The sequence below is a fragment of the Leucoraja erinacea genome, chromosome 2, assembly GCF_028641065.1.
Source record: "Leucoraja erinacea ecotype New England chromosome 2, Leri_hhj_1, whole genome shotgun sequence".
Classification (NCBI taxonomy): Eukaryota; Metazoa; Chordata; class Chondrichthyes; order Rajiformes; family Rajidae; genus Leucoraja; species Leucoraja erinaceus.
In genome coordinates, this window is record NC_073378.1 from 67,281,742 (window position 1) to 67,298,614 (window position 16,873).

Genomic DNA, 16,873 nt, shown 5'->3' on the forward strand with positions numbered 1-16,873 from the left:
ATTGCCCATCACATGCTTTACACCATTTCAGTCATGCAGCTGATAATCTGTACAACAATTGTAACAAACATGCTGAGGGTCAGCAATGTCCTTGAAACTGAGTATAAATGAAGAAAGAAAGTATAAAATGCCCAAAAGCAATCCCGGGCTCATGCTCCTGCTCTAAAGCAAACGGATGAACTTGCTTTAGAATAGATATCAAACTTAAATGTCAAAATAGCTAATTCAAATCATTGGATTGGTGTTATCGATATAATTAACTGCCTTTGTTTTTTCAGGTAAACCCATAATCTTTGGGGGGTTTTCGGATATGTTTATTTTAACTCATTTCTGGTCAAATTGCTTGACCCTACTAATTTTAAATTAGATTAAATTATCTTCTTGAAACGTTGGGTGACCTCATGTGGTTTTGTGGTCCATTTTTACTTCTATTTATTATAATCTTAGCTTAGTTTAGATATTTGTCTGGAACAAGGCTAATACTAATACCGTTGAAATCAAATAGGCCAAAGAAGCTAAAGACGAATCGAATGCCAGACTCAGACGAGTCTGACTTTGAGCAGCCATGAGCGGACAGTGCCCGTGAGCACCAGGACCGGTTGGAACGGCTGCAGGATCTAACTATGAAAATGGTCATGCTGATGGCTTTGGTCATGGCACAAAGGGTCCAGTCGCTACAAAAACTAAGGCTGGACAACTTGACCACTTCATCTGGGAATTTGATTTTTCTTATCCATGACTTAATAAAACAGAACAGACCGGGAACAGCAGGACAAAAAATAGAATTCAGGGCCTACCCGACGGATGACTGCCTCTGTTTAGTAACTCATTTACTATTATACATTGAACAGACAAGAATCATCAGAGGGAAAGAAATGGCACTGTTAATTAGCCACAAACAGCCACATAAAAAAGTAACAGCCCAGACCATCTCACGATGGCTAAAACTGGTCTTAATGAAGGCAGGAGTAGATACTAACGTTTTTAAATCTCACTCCGCCAGGGCTGCAGCTACATCAGCAGCAAAACAGTTGGATGTTCCTATGGACCAAATCCTCAAGACTGCAGGATGGTCAACGGAAAGAACGTTCCAACAATTTTATCATAAACCGGTCATAGAACCTGGAACATTTGCAGAAACACTTTTAAGTTCTGTAATATGATTTACCCATAAATAGGGGCTATGATTTGGATTTAATTAAAAAAAAAATTGTTGTTTCAAGATCGTATTGATATCTAATGATGTTAACACTATTCTCCCCACAATCAAGGCAGAAGTGAGGCATTGACTCGTTCCACGGCATGAAATCACAGAGCTTTAAAATCTTCACGTAGTCACTCACGTGACTCCGAAGTAAAATAGTAAGATTAAACGAGAACTTACCAGTTTGAAGTTTGATCTTTATTTTATGAGGAGGAACGTTGAGGGAATACGTGCCCTCCGCTCCCACCCTTGATCATATCCTGAACTGATATCTCTTCTCTAATCTTACTATGTTTAGTCATTATAGTTGTCTGTGATTCCACACCGCTGCTTTGAAGAATGACACGCATCCATCCTAGCAGGGTTCTTCACGTATTCCCTCAACGTTCCTCCTCATAAAATAAAGATCAAACTTCAAACTGTTAAGTTCTCGTTTAATCTTACTATTAAAGTTAAGAGAGGGACGTTTTTTGCTTGACATATGATCAAGGAATGCTCAATACACTTAAATTACATTCTATTGTCCATGATTTTAATGACTATGAATTTTGGCACATGGTGGCCGATTCGGGAAAGGGGAGATGCAACGAGACCTGGGTGTCATGGTACACTAGTCATTGAAAGTAGGCATGCAGGTGCAGAAGGCAGTGAAGAAAGCGAATGGTATGTTAGCATTCATAGCAAAATAATTTGAGTATAGGAGCAGGGAGGTTCTACTGCAGTTGCACAGGGTCTTGGTGAGACCACACCAGGAGTATTGCGTACAGTTTTGGTCTCCTAATCTGAGGAAGGACATTATTGCCATAGAGGGAGTACAGAGAAGGTTCACCAGACTGATTCTTGGGATGTCAGGACTTTCATATGAAGACAGACTGGGTAGAGTCGGCTTGTACTTGCTAGAATTTAGAAGATTAAGGTGAACATATAGAAACTTACAAAATTCTTAAGAGGTTGGACAGGCTAGATTCAGGAAGATTGTTCCCGATGTTGGGGAAGTGCAGAACAAGGGGTCACAGTTTAAGGATAAAGGGGAAATCTTTTAGGACTGAGATGAGAAAAACATTTTTTACACAGAGAGTGGTGAATCTCTGAAATTCTCTGCCACAGAATGTAGTTGAGGCCAGTTCATTGGCTATATTTAAGAGAGAGTTAGATGTGGCCCTTGTGGCTAAAGGGATCAGGGGGTATGGAGAGAAGGCAGGTACAGGAAGCTGAGTTGGATGATCAGCCATGGTCATATTGAATAGCGGTGCAGGCTCGAAGGGCTGAATGGCCTACTCCTGCACCTATTTTCTATGTTTCTATGTTTCTATCTAGTGAGCTTAAAGTAAATTCAATGAGGAGCAACTCAGAAAAAGGAAAAGTGAATGTGTTTTTCTTTCAATAAACTTTAATTTCTTAAAGCTCAAAAAATGAAGGGGTACAACAAATGTAATAAGATATTTGTGGTGTGTATTACTGTAACATATTGTACTTCTAATAAAAATAAAATTAAAAAAAAAACAAAAAAAAACTTTACCTTCCTTCATATAACCTCCCATTTGACACATATTCCATCTGGAGGTGCATACAATATTGCAGACTGCTGCCTCGAGGATGTAGCATCTAAATAGCCAATCTAATGCATTAATTGCTTTGCTGTTGTTTTCCTGCGCTTTAGGACTGAGGATGACATCAGGCAATATGTAATGATCAATGTAATGTCACAGTCCCAGAAATGTGCTTCTATCCATAAAAATGGTCCCTTCAGCCTGTCAGTAATTATAGCCACACAGTCTAAAAAAAACAATTGAACCAACAAATAGATCTTGGTTCAATTTATCTAACTTACCATTTAATTAAATGTCCACGTGATGTGCATCTTTCACATTTCAAAGTACCAGATTTCAAAACTGTAAGGAATCTTTCTCTTGACTGAGTTAATTTAATCACAAAAAATATAATTGGCTAGTTACAGCGACTAACCATAAGTAGATTGATATCAGTATATGCTGTTCAAAAGCTCAGCTTAATGAACCAGGCAAAATAAAACAGAGAGTGCTCAGCAGGTTAGGCCTTGTGCATAGAGAAGCAACATCAATGCCCTTAATATCAGAAATGACTGGATTTTCATGGAGAAGCTGTCATTTTAGGTGATAATCTGTAGACTGCAGATTGTGCTTTTCCAAACATTGTGCGTCTCTGTCCCCCGTCTGCGCTGAGGTCTAGGTGTCAACCGCGGAGCTGGCGGCCTCCAATTGGGACCAACCTCGAGGCTCCGGAGGCAGAGCCAGGACTTTCCAAAACGAGGCTGGCCGACTTTGGGGTTGTGGTGGTGTTGCGGCGGCAGCGACCCGACGTCAGAGCCTCAGAGGCTTGGCTGCGGGCCCAGTGGACTTGGCCGCGGGCCCAGTCGACGACATCGTCGGGAACTCGCAGGCCCCAGGTTGGTGACCAGGTTCTCCGGAGCGCCCACAATGACAGCTTCGTCCGCTGGACTGGAGGGTGGCAGCTTCGGCAGCTTCTACCACCCCGAGCCGCGGAGTTTGAACCAGCCCGTTTGCAGAGCTCGGATGCGGCCGCTGGACTTAGCATCACCCGGCGGGGTCCCAACATCGGAAGCCTGGATCGCTTCAATGCAGAGGGAGAATAAGGAGGGAAGAGACAAGGACTTTAAGACTTTTGCCATCCATCACAGTGAGGAGGTGCCTGGTAGACTCACTGTGGTGGATGTTAAAATGTGTTAAGTGTGTGTTTTGTTATTTTTATTCAATATTATGACTACAAGGTATACAATTTCGTTCAGACTGAAATTCCTGAATGACAATAAAGGATACTTTACTTTACTTACATAAGAGGTTGGGCCAACTTGGATTGTTTTCTCTGGAGAGGAGGTTGAGGGGAGACCTGATAAAAGTATATAAAATTATGGGAGGCATAGACATAGTAAACAGGGAGATTTTTTTTTTCTAGGCTGGATATGCGAAAGATTAGAGAATATAGTTTAAAGGTGAGAGGGCAATATTTAAAGGTGGTGTGCAGGGCAAGTTTTTACACAGAGTGTAGTGGAAGCCAGGATCATGTCACCAACGATGGCAGTCCAGGCACATATGATAGTGGCATTTAAGAGGCTTTAGGATAGGCACATAGATATCCAGGATTGAAAGCTTTGTGGCCTGATTTGCAGATGATACAAAGGTGGAGGGGCAGATTGTGTAGAAAAAGAAGGGACGCTGCAGAGGGATTGAACAGTTTGGTAGAGTGGGCTGAGAAGTAGCTAATGGAATACAGGATATCAAAGTGTGGAGTCATGCATTTTGGTAGTAAGTATAAAGGTGTAGACTATTTACTAAATACGGAGAGAATTCAGAAATCGGAGGTGCAAAGGGACTCCCATGAAGTTAATTTGTAATTCGATAAAGAATAAGGAGGGCAAATGCAATGTTTGCAGTTATTTCGAGAGAACTAGAATACAAAAACAGGGATGCAATGCTGAGGCTTTATAAGCTACTGGTCAGACAGTATTTGGATAAAATGGATGAAGGGGAGCCAGTGGATGTAGTGTATCTAGACTTTCAGAAAGCCTTTGGTAAGGTCCCGCACGGGAGACTGGTGTCTCAAATTAGAGTACATGGTTTTGGGGGTAGGGTGTTGACGTGGATAGAAAATTGGTTGGCAAACAGGAAGAAAAGAGTAGCAGTGAAAGGGCCCTTTTCAGAATGGCAGTCAGTGGCAAGTGGAGTGCCGCAAGGCTCGGTGTTGGGGCCGCAACTGTTTACCATATATATTAATGATTTGGAAGAGGGGATTAGGAGCAACACTAGCAAATTTGCGGATGACACAAAGCTGGGTGGCAGTGTGAACTGTGAAGAGGATGTTAGGAGGTTGCAGGCTGACCTGGACAGGTTGAGTGAGTGGGCAGATGCATGGCAGATGCATTATTATATACAGTAGATAAATGTGAGGTTATCCACTTTTGCGGCAATGAAAGCCAACATTCCATTATTCTCAACTCCGCTAAAATACAGTTCTTTTGAGATAGATATTTTGAACAAGAAGAAAGATTCTGGGAACAAATCATAGAGTGTGGCTTTTATGCTCAAAGGTTACTAATATGCAGCCAGTAATGATATTGAGTTGGCAGAGTTTTTGTACAAGGCAGAAAGCGAAAGGAGATTTTTAATTGGGTATCATTGAAGAGATATACTAGACAGAAGTGTGAGTAATGATAATGCCAACATTTTTAAGGAACATAGGAAAGCATTGGTCAGACTTTTAATGGGAAGCCCTTCAATGTTGCCAGTGTATTGGAGATTAATGATCCAGTAGATTATTTTAAGTATTTGTTCGTCGTTAGCAATAATAAAATTGTCAAGTTTAGCCCTTATTTATCTAGAGCAAAGAAAAACAATTTATTGCAAACAAAAGGAGAGCAGCTGGAGGAACTCAACGGGTCAGGCAGCATTTGGGAAAGGAAATGGACAGTCAATGTTTGGGGTGGAGTCCTTTCATCTAAACTTTTGCTACAGATTCTTGCCACTGCAGTCTATTGTGACTCCAGCAATATTTTATTACCGGCTGTATGTACATTTGAGATCAGGGAAAATCTTGACTGTTTTAATAAGGATACCACTGATAATCTGAACTATATGAGTTTAGATGAGGTACAGAAGATTGTTAAAGATTTCAGTACAGTTTTATTCCACTTGGTAATGAGCATCAAGATAGCCACAAGGTCATTTATCCAATAAAATTGCAAAACAATATATAATTGGAGGCTGATAACTAGAGCCAGGATTTTGCCATCAATGCTATAAATGTTTCATGTCTATTTTGATGATTTGACCAGGATAATGCCTTTTTCACAATCTAGTGCCTAAATCAGCCTTTTTTTGGCCGTTTTGCTAAAAAGTCGTGCTATTTTCTCTAGTTTACCGTGATTACAATGACGTTTTCTATGTCAACATTTCTTGCGGTCTTGGATGGAGCCATTCCCAAACCAAACTGCTATGCATCCTGATAAAATGCTTTCTATGGTACATCTGTAGAAGTTGGCGAGAGTTGTAGGGGACATGCCAAACTTCCTCAGCCTTCTAAAGGGCCTGTCCCACTTGGGCGACCTAATCCGCGAGTTCTGGTGAGTTTGCCCACGACTCATACTCGCAGCATGATCGAAACAATGTCCTAGGGGGTCTTCGTAACTCTCTTTCATGCTCGAGAGTAAAAATAGGTCACCATGGAAAAATTTGATACTCTTTTTACTCGTAGGTTCAGTCGTAGTAGGTTGTAGTAGGTCGTAATAGCTCGTAGTAGGTCGCCATGTTAGTCATAGGTAATCAAGGGTAGTCGAAGGTAGTCAAAGGTAGTCGTAGATAGTCTTCAACATAGTTGAAGGGTGGTCGAAGGAGATCAAAAGAGGTCATCTTCACTCTCCACTATTCAGTGTCCAATTTTCCTGAAGTTAGTCGTAGCTAGTCGTAGCTCGTTGAAGCTAGTCTTCAACTTAGTCGTAGGAGGTCAAAGGAGGTCTTCTGCATAGTCGAAGGAGGTCTTCAACATGTCACTTTTTCAAATTCTTCTAATCTCGCCAATTAGGTCGTCCAAGTGGGCAGCCTCTTTTGTGGTGATCTTTCAAGAATCACTAGAATCAGTAGTAGTTCCAGAGGACTGGAAAATTGCAAACATTATTCTGCTGTTGAAGAAGGGTGCAAAGAAAAAGAGGGAATGCTTTTGGCCTGTTAGCCTGACTTCAGTGGTTGGTAAGATTTTGTAGTCTCTTATAAAGGATGAGTACTTAGCACGTGAAAAAATAGGCCAAAGTCAGCATGGTTTTGTGAAGGGGATATCTAAAGAAGATGAGAGCCCATGGTATTAGAGGGAAGATACAAGCATGGAAGGAAGATTGGCTGAATAGCAGATGAAAAAAGTGGGAATAAAGGGCACATTTTCTAGTTGGCTGCCAGCGACTAGCAATGTTCCACAGGGGTCGGTGCTGGGGCTGCTACACTTCATGTTGTATATTACTGATTTGGATGAGGAAATTGAAGGCATTGTGATCAAGTTTGCTGCTTATATGAAGGACAGTGCAGAGGCAGACCCGAAGAAATGTCCTAGCCTGGAACATTACCTATCCGTGTTCTCCAGAGTTGCTTCCTGACACGCTGAGTTTCTCCAACACTTTGCGTCTTTTGTGGTAGTTGTTACCCTTCTTTATTTGTATTTATTTTTATTCAGTTTAAGTTTTATTGCAGAGGTTTTCAGTTTTAAATTTGTACGAAGAGTTTATTTATGCAATGAATAATACCCTTCATAACTTTAATGATATCAATGCATCAAATTATGTGTTTAATGCCCCCAAGGTCTGAACCGTGGCCATGTTCCTGTGGTGGGCACAACTTATCATTGGTAAATTAAAAAAAAAACATTAATCCTTTCTGGTTTAACACATGCTGGTTGTATATGCAGAGGAGCCTTAAAAATAACTCTAATGCGATAGCAATGTAGTTGCCATGTGAAGTTTGCAGATTCTCCCTTGACCACGTGGATTTTCTCTAGATGCTCCCATTTCCTCCCACATCCAAAGACGTGTGGGTTTGTCAGTTAATTAGCATCTATGAAAATTTGATGAGAAAGTAGGATAACATTGAACTAGTGTGAAATGGTGATCGATGGTCAGTGGGCCCAAGGGCCCGTTTCCATGCTGTACTGTATCTCTAAACTAAACTAAAGTAAACTAAACTAAACAAAGCATGCCTTTGTTTGACCGATGCCCCTCTATCCATGTACCTGTCTAAACTACTTTTAAACATTGTTAATACACCCGCTCTCCAACTTCCTATAGCAGCTTGTTCCATGCACACAACCACCATCTGTGTGCAAAGATTGCCCCTCAACTTTTAAATCGGTTACCTCTCTTTGGGGTTTAAATCTAGTCCCAAAACCCAAATGGGCCTGTCCCAAAGGCGACTTTTTAGGCGACTGCGGGAGACTATGCAGTCACCACATGGTCGCCACATGTTCGCGGGTGGGAGCCTGGGTATCGCCTTCATGGTCGTGAGGAATTCCCACATTCTGGGAACTAGTCTGGGAACTAGTCACAGCCTCATTATGGTCGCTGTGAATTTTTCAACATGTTGAAAAATTAGCAGCGACTAGAATGAAGCCGCAATGGATAGTAACAAGAATTTTCAAGCTGTAGGTGGGTCGCCAGGAGGCCATAATTGGTTGCCAGGAGGTCGAAGGTTCTCAGAGGTTCTGATAGGTTGTATTTTTTTTAAACAATTTTAATGTTAAATTCATCACCAATAGGTGAATTTTATTGGCTCATTGGGGGAAAAAAACGTAAGCAGTAGTTTTCAGAACCAAGGATAACCGACCGGTAATGTTAATGTCCGCCGAACCTCACAGCCGTGTATCTCTGGCTTCTTAAATGTTTCTCCACTACTTCTCTCCCCTTCTCCCCCCACTCCACTCCCTCTCCCTCTTTTAAAGGACTTACCGTACACTGTGCTTTAGCCGTCTTTTTACAGCGCCAACTTTCCTGTTCATCGCGGCGTGTGTCTTTTTCACCTTGGCTTTACACCATGTGAATTTTTTGGACAGCACTTCTCCCTCACATTTCTTTGTATTCACCCTTACTTTATTTCATAACAAACTCAGTTCTATTTACTGCTAACTCTTACCTGACAAACTCAATAATATAACGTGAACTACATCTTAATAAATGTTCCAGTGGGTGGTAAGACTTATTAATTTGCTTTTTTATGAAACCAAAGCTATTGTTCACTCTAATTGAATAATCATACACTAGTTTTTGTTTCAAATAAACGGCAGAACTTAAAAATCAGTTTGAATGGCAAGAAATGCTAGCAGCATCGTTACTAACATTTTGAATGGAAACCAAAATTTCAGATTACCCACAATTGCCTCCAACTATTTCCCAAAATACCAATTAAAATTGTAAATGTTAACATATAAATAAGGAACTGCAGATGCTGGTTTACTAAAAGGATACTTAGTGCTAGACAACATGGATGGGTGATGTTTCAGTCTGAAGAAGGGTCCTGAGCTGAAACACCACCTTATCCATGTTTTATAGTGCTGCCGCCTTACCTGCTGAGTTATCCCAGCATATTGACTTTAAAAGAGGGCGCTGTTCTGGCGGCAGCCATGGCAGCAGCGCGTCAGCCTTTCAATTTTATTTTTTATTTTTAGTATGTTTTAAAGTGTGTATTTAGTGGGGTTTTTTGTGTTTTGTGTGGGGGGTGGTGTGGGTGGTGTAAGGGGGAAACCGCTTCGGTCGCCTCCTCCATGGAGAGGCGACTTTTTCCAGGTCGCCTCCCCCGTGGCCTACCATCAAGGATCGGCGAGGTCTTTCCCGGAGACGTGCCCGGGGCTTCAGCGGCAGGCGCAGCGTGGACTCGGCGTGGAGCGGGTGAGCCCTCGCTGGGGCTCGCCGGAGGGGAGTGCTCCGTTTCACTGGCCCGGGGCAGCCGGCAGCCTGAAGTCGCAGCCTGAAGCCGCGGTCTGCAGAGTTCCAGCTGCTGCGGCGTCTACAGCCCGGGATCCCTCGTGGGGGACCCGGGGGAAGAAGAAGCTGCCATTGCCGGCCCGCGGATAACTTCTACCGCGGGCCCGGCATGGACTTACCATCACCCTGGAGGTGAGCTTCGACCGCCGGCCCTGCAGTCTACGGTGCTTCTGGCTGCGGCGGGGACTTTAAATCTCAACCGCCGGCCTGCGGCCTACACAATCTTGAAGCCGCGGTCTCCGGTGAGGAAAGACCGATCCTGGACTGGACTCTGGACTCTGGTCTTGTCCACGGGGGGGGGTGTGGGGGGGGGGGGTGGAAGGGGAAAAAAGGGGTGGTTGGGGGGGGGGGGGGGGGGGGGGGGGGGGGGGGGGGGGGGGGGGGGGGGGGGGGGGGGGGGGGGAATGGAGGAGGACGGCCAAAATTTGTTGTGCCTTCCACCACAGTGATGAATGCTGTGGTGGATGTTTATGTTACATGTTGTGTCCTGTTTATGCATTTTATTATTTTGTTAACCCATCTTTATGCTTTGTATGGAACTGATTTTTAAATTATGTAAAGCACTTTGGGGTCAATGAAAATTGACTATAAATGTGCTATATAAATAAACTTATTATTATTATTAGTATTATTATTATTATTATTATTATTATTATTATTATTATTATTATTATTATTATTATTATTATTTAAAAAAAAAAATTAATATTAAATTCATCACCAATTTCCCCAAATCCCAATTCAAATTCACAGTTTTACTTTATATATGTAGGAATCTCATATCTGGAATTGGGGACTCCCATAATTCACATCATCAACCAGAATTGAAAATGATGTTTGAAGAATTCAGGCCTTTCTATTTATTTGACTATTATAGTCAAAGTCACAGGTTTGTACAGTAAGGAAACAAGCCCTTTGACCTATTGTGTCCATGACAATCTGTTTTGTCCATCTACACTAAATTCAGATAGCAAAACAAATTAAATGACAGAATATGTGTCTAAAACAGAACTAAAATCAAATAAAATACATGCCATTTTTATTTTGGAATAATTTGCAGTTATTTGAAAATAACTGCAAATTATTTAAAAATATGTTAATTTCAACAATGCAATAAAAATAAAAATATTTAAATACAATGCAATAAAAATATTTAAATTATATTTAAATGTAAAATAAGAGATAAGAGATAAGCAGGTGTTTGAAATACACTTAAGCGAAAGAGGTCATGCAAATGCATTTCACATTACATAATATGGACATCATCTTTTATTTGAATTCTATTACCTAGAAAATCGAATCAATTGAAACATCCTCTGAACAGAGCCTTTAAAACATTTAACACCCTTTACACAAAACATTAATTTTTCACAAATCTCTGTGAAAATCACCCCTCACATTTACAAAACTACAGAACATTCAAACACTTTAAACCAGTTCATGATATAATTTACTTTCAATGAATAAACAGATAACACGGCTTCACACAATACCCATGTAATTCAAGGAAGACTTTTGAACGTTAAGATTTTAAAACAAAGGATTACTGTAGATTATTGATCATCCATCAGCGAGCATTCAAACATCAGTGGCGCAGCAGTAGTTGCTGGCTTACAACACTTGCAGTGCCGGAGACCCAGGCTTGATCCTGTCTATGGGTGCTGTCTGTACGTAGTTTGTATGTTCTCCCCATGACTGAGTGGGTTTTCTCCGAGATCTTTGGTTTCCTCCCACAGTCCAAAGACTTACAGGTATGTAGGTTAATTGGTTTGGTGTATGTGTAAATTGTCCCTAGTGTGTGTAGGATAGTGCTAATGTGCAGGAATCGCTGGTCGGCACGGACTCTGTGGGCTGAAGGGCCTGTTTCCGCACTGTACCTCTAAACTAAACTAAACTAAATCCCTGTATTAATAAGATATTGCACATTCCAATTTTCGATCTAGGATATAACTTTGTTCTTAACATCTCCTTTCCTTCCAGTCACAAGCAATGTGTCCCATCTTCGAACAACTAAAACATTTTTTTCCCCCAGATCATGCTTTATTTCAGACCTTGCATTCACATGTGTGTGGTCTATATGATCGACCAAATTCTTATAATTTTATTTCTTGATAATTATCTAAAATAATGTGTGCCACTGGTGAGGGTTTATCCTGCATCAGTTGTCTCAGCATTGCTCATTTCTGCAACACTTCAGCCTCTGCTATGTCTGTGTCTCTCAAATCAGTGTTAGTAACAGACTGAATGAGAAATATTCCGAACCACTGATGCAGATTGGCACTTGTTGATTGATAGCTGCCTAACCTTCCTGTTCTTCATTGTAAATAGGCTTCTATTTATAAGTGTATCCTTCTGGGTATTCTTCACTCCCCTGCACAATTTGTAGGATTTCCTCTCCCATATTAAACAGTTTGCCAAATGTGCAATTCAGTATTTTTTTTGTGTGTACAGGTTACCTTTGATTTTTTAGCATCTATGATAGAATCAGTCCCAGGAAGTGGGACTGAATGCATAAAGTGACCTTCCATAACTTCCAGATATCGTATAAAATCCTTTCACTGTGAAGGGATATACAGGTTTCCCCTCATACTAGTGTTATTTTTGAGTGCCTTACAGGAAACATTACTCCATGTTTTACATTCCCACTATTCTTTTTCTCCTTCCTCACCTTACCACCTTGTGTCCAAAACATTCCCTTCACCCACAACCTCTGTCATGACACAAATTGCTATATTCTTGCCCTATGCACATCCAATTTCTCCTTCCAACTCTGAATACACATATCACAAATTCTTTCAGCACCCAGAATGTTGGTTTTAAAGGACTGCACTCCTCAGACCTTCTAAAGAAGGGTCTCGTTCCAAAACGGCACCGATTCCTTTTCTCCAGAGATGCTGCCTGACCTGCTGAGCTACTCCAGTTTTTTAGTGTCTATCCAGGATTTAATAGGAACCTGAAGGGTACCTTTTTTTAATACAAAGGATGTTAGGTATATGGAACAAGTTGCCGGAGGAGGTAGATGAGGCAGGTACTATCACAATGTTTAAGAAACATTTAGACAGATACATGGATAGGATAGGTTAAGAGGGATATGGTCCAAACAAAGCAGATGGGGCTAATACAGATGGGGCATGTTGGTCAGCATGGGCAAGTTGGGCCGAAGGGTCTCTTTCCACGCCGTATTACTCTATGACTCGATGACTATGAATAAGCATGTAACAGCTTGTTCATGCCCTGGTCAGCATTGCTATTGTGACTTTGAAGTTCATAAGAATTTCTACAAAGAATGAAAGAGTGAAAAATTAACAAAAATAAAGAGGAAAGGATTGAAGGTAGAGAAACAATGAGAAGACTATTTATTAAAAAGCTGGAAAGATACCATACTCTCTCAGAAAAGAAGAGATGATAAAGTGATAGAAAATACATAATTTACATAATGTGGTCACTAAAATAGCTGCAAATAATATGAGGCATATTTGTGACATTTGGTGACAAGATTACTTTTTATTCTACTTTGTCTAAAAAATAGCTATTGTCATTAGGGAAATGTCACTTTAATTAAAGCCCTTTCACTTTATGTAACTATTAAAGGTGCTGTCTTTGATTTGGAAAATACTCACTGCACATCACAGCAGAGATATAATTTTGTGATTTTAACAGAGGGGTCTAAAATGAAAGGGAAGCATATGTATTATCTAACATCACTTTAAAACCCTAAGATCATTGCAGAAGCAGACTCCATTAAAAAAAAAGTATTTTCTAACAACCTTGGCTGCTGTTCATTTAAGTATAGACATCTACTTAAAATAGAAAAGCAGCGGATGACAGCGGCAGAAACTTCGCAGAATAATATTGCAGAAAATTTCAAGCCTCTTTTTATGTTCTAGAGTCAATCAAGTGTGTGGATTATTTTTGCTGATCCAGAGAATGTCACCATATTGCAGTCTTGTGTTATGGGCGCCCTTCACATAAGAATGCATCCATCATTTCACAAATGTCCTGATGAGCAGCACACATAAGGGTTGACTTTGACTGATGGTAGGCAGAACCCTGTGCTATGAAGCTGATACATTGATAACTGTATCCATAAACTTCTCCAAAAATGACTTGCTTATCTTTGCCTATCTGATCTTCCAACTGTTTAGCGGTTTAATACGAGAAGCATAAAACAGCCTGAGGCAAGTTATAAAGCAAACAAACTAAAAATACTTAGCATTGGATCTTCCATGCCATTACAACTGAAAATAGATACCATTTTCTGATTAGAAGGTAAGAAGTGAACCACGTTTGAACACTCACCTTCAAATGTTGGGGTACAGTGGGTACACGTCCACGATGTAGACAACCATTTTGGTCCAAACAGAGTGTTCAGGGAGCAAGAAAGGAACAAAGTACGAGATTTTTGCACATTGCTCGGAGATTTCTCACTGATGTTTGTCACCTGCTGCTGTTACAGCTGTGGTGAAGTGCTTTCATATGTCTGACATTCAAAGCTGGAATTGGATATTTTCCATCACTTCACACTTGGTTGAATAAGGGAAGCCACTTGGGCTCTGTATTCAAAGTGAGATTTTATTTACACCCTGAAGCAGAGACAGCACAAAGCTTTGCTCTAAATGTGCCCCCCCCCCCCCCCCCCCCCCCCCCCCCCCCCCCCCCCCCCCCCCCCCCCCCCCCCCCCCCCCCCCCCCCCCCCCCCCCCCCCCCCCCCCCCCCCCCCCCCCCCCCCCCCCCCCAAGAAACAAGATGTAATTGACTACCCTTGCTTTGCCCTGTGGATTTTGCATGTCAATATTTAAATACCCACTTTATGCACTAAATCATTCCATTCAACCACTGGACAACGTGGTACCCATTGGCTGGATAACTGAAGACTCAAAAGTGCAGTCTGTACCCATCAACCCCAGAATATATGATGGAATAACACATTAGTGTGCCTTACAGAACGATACTGCTGCCTGCATCATTTCACAGAAGTTCCGTGATGCTCACTTGAGCAGCTGTCAAAATTTATGTAGGTCTACCAAGTGTTGCACAACCTCTAAAAACTGAGATGAAGAGAAATTTATTCACTTCGATCTTTGTATGTCTCAAAATTCTCTGCCCAAGAGCGCTGTGTTTTTTCAGACATTGAATTCAGTATATCCTTGACAGAGATTGATGGGGTTTTGATACTAAAGGAATCAAGGGATATATGGAAAGTGCAGGGTGGTGGAAATGGAGATAAGCATAACCTTACTGAATTGTAAAGAGATATAAAGTACTGAAAGATTTCACAGTTCTATTTCTTTAGATATTCAGATTTAAACTTTATTTTTGTTTATTATCAAGGGACCATTCCCTTTGCAGTTCTTTGGTTCTCACTAACCATTTCCGCCAACTACATTCCTACATATAGGACTTTTTGCTGCAACTGCAGAAAATGCAATATCTATCCTTTCACCTCTTCCTGTTGCACCGTCCCACCCAAACATCGTTTCAGGTGAAGTAGTGTTCACTTGCAACTCTTCCAATCTAATATACCATTCTATGGACATGATGTGGTCTTCTCCATTTTGGAGAAACCAAAGACAAAGAAGGTTACAACTTTTCACTTCAGTGTTGAGTCTGCAGGGGTGATCTTTAGCCTACAATTTACTGCCATTCTAATTCCTTATCCCATTCCCACTCTGATGTATCTGCCTCTGGTGCTTTTCCAGTGAGGATGAATGCAAACTTCAGAGGGGGATGGTACAGCAAATGAAATGAAATTCACTGTTTCCATTCTGCCTAACTCCATGACTCAGTAACAGCACCTCATGTCCCATGTAGCCTCCCCAAATCAATACTGAAAGAATAGTTTCAGGTAACTCATTTTCTCAGTGTGACCACTTCCAAATCCTGGTGTAGGTTATCCATATCTCATACTGATTCAGTATTTCTGTCACCACTGATGTGCCGGGCACCTTCTATAGGTGCATTTCACAGAATGCATACATCATTTTGAAGATAGACACAAAAAGCTTGAGTAATTCAGCGAGACAGTGAGCATCTCCGGAGAAAAGGAAAGGGTGACATTTTGGGTCGAGAACCTTCTTTAGATACATAATTCTATTGTTTAATAGACAATAGACAATAGACAATAGGCACTAGGTGCAGGAGTAGGCCATTCGGCCCTTTGAGACAGCACCGCCTTTCAATGTGATCATGGTTGATCATCCCCAATCAGTACCTCGTTCCTGCCTTGTCCCCATATCCCCTGACTCCACTATCTTTATGAGTCCTATCTAGCTCTCTCTTGAAAGTATCCAGAGAACCGGCCTCCACCACCCTCTCAGACAGAGAATTCCACAGACTCACAACTCTCTGTGGAAAAAGTGTTTCCTCATCTCCGTTCTAAATGGCTTACCCTTATTCTTAGACTGTGGCTCCTGGTTCTGGACTCCCCAAACATCGGAAACATGTTTCCTGCCCCTAGCGTATCCAAACCCTTAATGATCTTATATGTTTCAATAAGATCCACTCTCATCCTTTAAACTCAAGAGTATACAAGCCCAGCCACTCCATTCTCTCAGCAAAACTGCACTCAATACTCCAGGTGTGGTCTCACTAGGGCCCTGTACAACTGCGGAAGGACCTCTTTGCTCCGATACTCAACTCCTCTTGTTATGAAGACCAACATGCCATTCGCTTTCTTCACAGCCTGCTGGACCTGCATTCTTACTTTCATTGACTGATGAACAAGGACCCCCAGATCCCATTGTATTTCCCCTTTTCCCAACTTGACACCATTTAGACAATAATCTGCCTCGCTGTTTTTGCTACCAAGGTGGATAAATCATCTCACATTTTTCCACATTAAACTGCATCTTGCATGCATCTGACCACTCAACCAACCTGTCCAAGTTACCCTGCATGCTCATAGCATCCTCCTGACAGTTCACAATGCCACCCAGCTTTGTGTCATCTGCAAATTTGCTAAAGTTACTTTGAATCCCTTCTTCTAAATCATTGATGTATAGTGTAAATAGCTGTGCTCCCAGCATCCAGCCTTGCGATACCCCCTAGTCACTGCCTGCCATTCTGAAAGGGACCTGTTAATTCTTACTCTTTGTTTTCTGTCTGCCAACCTATTTTCAATCCATGTCAGCACTCTCCCCTAATACCATGTTATTTATTTA